The sequence below is a fragment of the Rattus norvegicus genome, chromosome 5, assembly GCF_036323735.1.
Source record: "Rattus norvegicus strain BN/NHsdMcwi chromosome 5, GRCr8, whole genome shotgun sequence".
Taxonomy (NCBI): Eukaryota; Metazoa; Chordata; class Mammalia; order Rodentia; family Muridae; genus Rattus; species Rattus norvegicus.
In genome coordinates this window covers 92,017,799-92,024,286 of record NC_086023.1, presented here as the reverse complement: position 1 = coordinate 92,024,286, position 6,488 = coordinate 92,017,799, and positions in this window count along the sequence as shown.

Here is a 6,488-nt window from a genome sequence, read left to right as displayed (position 1 = left end):
CAGATATTGAATTGTAAAGATGAATTTCTTTAATGTGCTCAGTAGTGTGTTGAGCTGGATCTCCAACATAATGAAATCTACAGCTGTTAAAGATTGCCTTAGTAGCATAGAAATACTGAAAATTCCCAATGTAAACTATTATGAAAGTATGCAAGATAAATGCACCTGATGTTTCTGATTCACTGCTACATGAAGCAATAAATTTGGTGGTTCTTTATATAAAATGTTTGAAATTTTACAAGAAATCCAGGAATGGAGTGTCTCTAAGTGTTTGCTTAAAATAACTGAGGACAAAGTAACAGGAAAAAGAAAACCCCAGAGATAAAGTATCTTTGTGGATGCAAATATACAATGTAAAGTTTGGGTTTTTTATAGAAAATTCTTTTTTAACCTCCTAACTTTCAATGTACTCTGAAAGAGAATCTTCTCTCAAGTACATGTGCAGTTCAAGTAGCTATAAACCATGCCCAAGCCATCATCATAGAACTGGCTGACTTATAACACATTGAAGTCTCATTCTGGAAGATAAACAACTAAAGTAATAACACTGAATGAACAAGTGTGATCTAGTTTCATGTGACAGAGATGAATGGGAGGATCATAATGAGGCTAAAAGCATCACACTGTAAAAATCTTAGCAATTATTTTTTTCCTGATTGTTGTCCCACAATTAGCCAAGAATCTACTTTCAATGGAAACATTTCTTTCTATGCTGATAAAATAATTTCTGTACTGTTAGATGAATAGGCAATGACCTTCCTTGAAAGAAATACCAAGATAGTCAACATTGATGCACTTCAGTGTTGTCAGCTTCCAGTCCTATAAACAAACTCAAAGTTAAGGAGGTCCCTACAGGTAGGGTAGAAACTGTGATCCATTGGAGGTGTAGTACACCCACAATTATGTTAATGAGGTTTCCAATTCATACACATGATCTGGAGAATAGTAAGGAAACAGATTTTCAAAGGGTGCTATAATGGTAAAACGAATATAGACTAGGTTACTCTAAGCTTACGGGTCTATGACAAATAAAAAGAGACTATTAGTTGTAGTCACACAATTTAAAAAAATGTGCCAGTATTTTATTGGATTGAATGAGTGAAGTATGGTCAATATGTGGCTTCTTGCAAATGATTTCAGATGCCTTATAATACCTCTTGGTTTAGTGTTGCTGAGGGAATTGTATAGCTCAAGGAAATTGAAATACTGGAGGGAATTGTCATTTTCTACCTGCTACTGCATAGTGGGGTAGGCTTGAAGATTCAGCCTTTACAGAAACCATAGAAACCAGTGGAAGAGTCAGCAGTAGCTATCATTGTTCTTCTATTGCATGAATACTAACATCAGAGACAAAGAGGCTGAACTGGATTACTTGCACCAAGTGCATTTCATTGGATCCCATAGTAGCAAGGGTCAGGTAGAAGAACAGAATTCACAAATGTAATGAAAGCATATTTACCCTAATGTTCAGAATAGGCAATGTAACGTTCATAACAGTCTGACTTACATAGGCATTTGATATGGCTAATTAATCATGTTGTTACAAGAAATGTATAGGAAGCTTGGTATTATTATAAAAATCATATAAAATTGAAAAGTACAAAGCAAAAAATAACATAATACCTTGAATGATAACACTACAAGATCAAGGCTATTTCAGACTTGAGATATTTTAAGACCCAGAAACCTATGAAAGAAGCAGAGGCAGATCTCCTTGAAGAGGGCCTTTTCTATAATAATGAAACATTTTATTATTATTTTCTCCCATCCTTCCCCAAAGGAGATAGTCATATATATTAGGCAAAAATAAATAAGTGGACCACTCAGGGTCTACCAGATACTACCTCTGAACTAATATGCATTTGGAGAGAGATGAGAAGGAGTTGTGGCAGTCCAGTTTCAGTAAAGATGATCAGAGGAAATGAAGCCAAAGTATGTCTTACCATTGGTCTAACAGACTACCAAACTCACCCTGTATATTTAATCAGATTCAGAAGACATCATATACATTTATAATTTTAATACAGAATTTAGACGAATCCTCACAGTGAATCCTTGACCTGTAGAGAAAGGGATATCATTGGAAAGGCCAAGTAAAGACCACTTGAACTACCTTTACTAGGGAAAATAGTGAAACAATCATACATTGTATTCAAGAAGGGTTTGCAGAAATTACTAACATCATGAAGAAAATGAAAGACACAGCGGTGATGTTTCCCATCACACTTGCTTTTAATTCTCCTATTTGTTGTTTGTGGATGGGTGAATGGATAGATGCATGCATGCATCCATGGATGAATGATAGAAAATGACAATTTATTATGAAATGAACCAAGTGTGACTTGTATCATAGCTGCTGAAGCAGCTGCTTTGTTCTTTCTCAAACAGATAATCATATTTGTTGTTACTTGATATTCACCTATTAGTTCAGAAAATGATCCCCTACTCCATAATAATAGTCTATGGGAACTATTAGAAGCAATTTGTCATTTGGCTAAGCCAGAATTATACCTGGACTGTTCTAAACCAAAGGTGCATTGATTCTCCAGTTCTGTGTCATAACTTCATTTACAAAATCTTGATCCCTTCGTGCCATTTTCACAATGTCTCATACTCATCTATTGTATTGATGACATTATGCTAGTTGAACCAAATAATCAGGAGGTAGTAATCACTCCAGATTTGTTGCTAAAGCATGTACAATGAGAAGGTGGTAAATAATCCAAACAAAATTCATGGGTTTTCCACCTAAGTTAAGTATCTTTAAGTCCTGGCATGTGGGTCAGGCAGATATAATCTTTCTAAAGTGAAGAATAAGATGTTGGACCTTGTCCTTTCTAATGCCAAGAAAGAAGCACAAGATTTAATGTGCTTAGATTATGTTTAATTTATTTTGCCAACTTAACAAGGTACAGAATCACCTAGAATTGAGTATCAGTTAAATGCTGTCTCTGTCAACTTGATTACCTTAGCTATTGTGGAAAGACCAAGTCTCAAATTAAGTGGTATATTTTCAGCGTTTAAGCCCTGAACAATATGAATCCTTTTCAAGCCGTGAACTGTATATATTTATTTATTTCTACTCTTGACTGTGACTACGGCATGTCTAGCTGTTTTAATTTATATTTCCTTGACTTCCTTTCTTTGGTGGATTGGAATGTTGAGCTAAAATAAACCTCTTCTCCACCTAGATGATAACTATCAGCACATTTTATCATAGCAACATAAATAAAATGAGGATAACCTATTTAGATATTTTAAGCAGTATATTCCTCAATTGGCTATGCCACTACTGGTCATATATAACAAGAAACACTAAAAGCTGCTAGTTTTGAATAAAGCCTTCCCTGCTACATCAACCATAAGATTTGTATGTTTGACAGTATATAAGATTGATATATGATTGATTCATATGATTGATAGTATATATGATATTGATGTCAAATAAGTATTTTGTTTGTATCCTTTGTTAAGCCTTATGAGTGAATCACAAAAGATTTCATTGGGATTTGGGAGTAAAGACTTCCCTTCATCTACTGAAAACTATTCGACTTTGGAGATCAGCATTTGACCTACCATCTGGTCTTAGTACAAACTTAGTTTGACAATGGATCACCAATGTATCATGCAACCCAAGCTGGAATAGCTAAATATAATCTGACATATAAACCATAAAATGAGACATTCATAGCAGCAGCACATAAGCAAGTGGAAATATTATGTATTTGATCATGCCAGAACAGGGGCAAGAAAGTTACATGAAGAAGTTCCCCTTTGTTTCCTACTACTGTTCTAACACCTTCTGTCAAAAATGTATAGCTGTGTCTCATGGTAAATGTCCTGTGGTTAGCATAGTGATAGAGATACCATTAAGGCTTAAAGTTGAGTCTGTCTGCTGAAAGGTACAAATCAGAAGAGGACAGGGCAGCATTATACCTATTTCCTGGGTGTACTGGTTCAACTGGTATGAAGTTAAACACTCCTCTAAGGGGACAGTGAGGATGATTATAGAAAACCCAACATGTTAGTTTTTACTTTATTTGCAAAAATTTTGTATATGGACTTGCCTTTCTGATACATTATGGTTCTGCTAAAACAACCATTTATGTACTTTCAGATTGCCTTAGATGTTACACACAACATGATTTCTGACCAAGGAATTCACTTCACCAGAAGTTCACCAGAAAATTTGGTAGAAATCACATACACTAAGATTCTTTGGTCTTACCACATTTCCCATCATCCTCAAGGAGCTGATTTGATAGAAAATTGTTATGGCTTGCTAAAGACACTGCTACAGTGTTTCCAACTTGGTAATATTCTCCACAAGAAAATAGTTGTCTTTTAGACTACATATTCCACATCATCATCCAATGGATTTTACTGTTCCTCTTATGGCCAGAATAAAATGAATTCAGGAATCAAAGTTTGTAAAGTAGGAATGGCCCCACTCATTGTCAGCTCTGATGATGCAGCAATTAGATTTTTCCTTTTTTCTGGCATTAGGATACTCTTGTGGCCTAGAAGTTTTAGTTCCAAAGAAGGGAGTGTGTGTGCCAGAAAACCAAGTAAACATTCCATTGAGTTGAAGCTAAGGCCTTCCTTTGACCACTTCAAGTTCCTGATCACCTTGAGTCAAGTGGTGAAGAAAGAAACCCATGTTAGTAAGAATAGCTGATGAAACAACCAGAGGACTTCTCTAAGATGTAAGTGAAAATGATGTGTCTTTCTTACCTTCTGGAGTGCAGCATTTCATTTTGCACATGTAAAATGCAACTATTACATGCATACTACCATGTCCTCTGATTGAGGCTACTAGTAAATTGCAACAATGCAAGTCAAACAGTAAAATAAATATCACAGGCCTTTCATAAATAAAGATATGAATGACCTCTCAAGGTAGAGAACTGAGACCATTGAAAATGCTTCCTTATGGTGGAGGAAATATAGAATAATACTAAAAATTGGTAGTTATAAATACCAGGTGACCAATTACAGAAGCAAGATTACCGTTGCTGAAGCAAGAGTTGTAGTGCAAGTGGTTTTAATCTTTTTTTATATTTTATGTATGAGCATTATATAGATATTTGTAATTTTTTCTCAATTTCTTTACCATTCAATAATATCTAAGCTATGGGAAATTAATAAACCCTCAAGAAATTTTGCAACAATTGTAGGGGAAGAATAGTATGAGTATATTTGTGATTGAATTTGTCATAGTTGCATCATGTTAAGTAGAATTATGACCTTGTAATTATGCTCACTTGGAATATAAGCATGATATAAACAGATATGATTAGATATCAAGTTAAAAAAAGATGGGCTAGTGAAGGTTAATCTTCATTGTAAACTTGATTGGAAATGGAATCAACTAGGAGATTTGCCCCAGGCCATGTCTGATAGGGCTTTTCTCTGAAGGATTAACTAAAGGAAGAAATCTCCCTCATAGTAGGCTGAATGTCCTAGTGGCGAGCCAGATATATGGAGGTCTGAAGAGAAAATTATTACTTTTTACCTGCCTGCCTTCATTCATGCTATAGAGTATATCCACTCTGTTGCTGCCACTGTTTCTGATCTGAACCAATTGATCTACCTTTCCAATGTGTACTTAAGGACCATTGAATCTTCATGTATCCTCTAGGCCCTCAATGCCAGATCTGGATATACAGCTCTGTAAAGTATACAGGCCAGTGAGATAGCCAGCTAGAATATTCCTAGCTTCCGTAGTATGAAGACAACCATTTTAGGACTACCCATACCATATCATACAAGGCAGTCTAACAAATTCTTTTTTGATGTATATTCCTCCTGTCAGATGTGTTTCTCAACAGAACTCTGAATAATAAAAACGCATTTGCAAAATAAAAAGCAAGTCCATTCTCCAAGTATTCTTACCTAAAGAGCTATTACACCACTTTTGCTGATACATCTTGAAGTAGATCAGTGTGGGTAGGTCAGACTTGAGTTGTCATGTTTAGCATAGACAGAAAACAATCAAAAGTGTTGCCTTTGTTTCTAGCTGTAGACAGATAATATCTAATTCAGGAGCTGGAGGATCATGCTTCCTATGTCAGGAAGTTGGTCTTAAAAGAGGCACTTGTAAACTGGTGAAGATACTTTGAAGAAAGGAAGCCCTTTCCCAATTCACCCTGGTGGTTTAGTTTGAATGTGCCTTAGCAAATACTCCCTTGAATGCATGTATTGCTTCCACTTTACAGCAGAGCCAACACACCCTCTGCTTTTGAATGGAGTTTCTGCATACCACTGACTGCTTGGTCTGTTTGTGTTCCTCAGCATCTTGGTTCTGGCCAAATCCTGACACTGAGGCTATGACTTGTCACCCTGATCCTAGACAAGGGCACACACAGATACATAGCCAAGGTCTAGTATTGGACACAAGGAAAGAACTCTTAGACCAGAATAACCAGCTCTCTTCCCTTACCTATTTATCTGCAGCTCTTTACAGAGCTTGCCATGTTTGCCCCAGG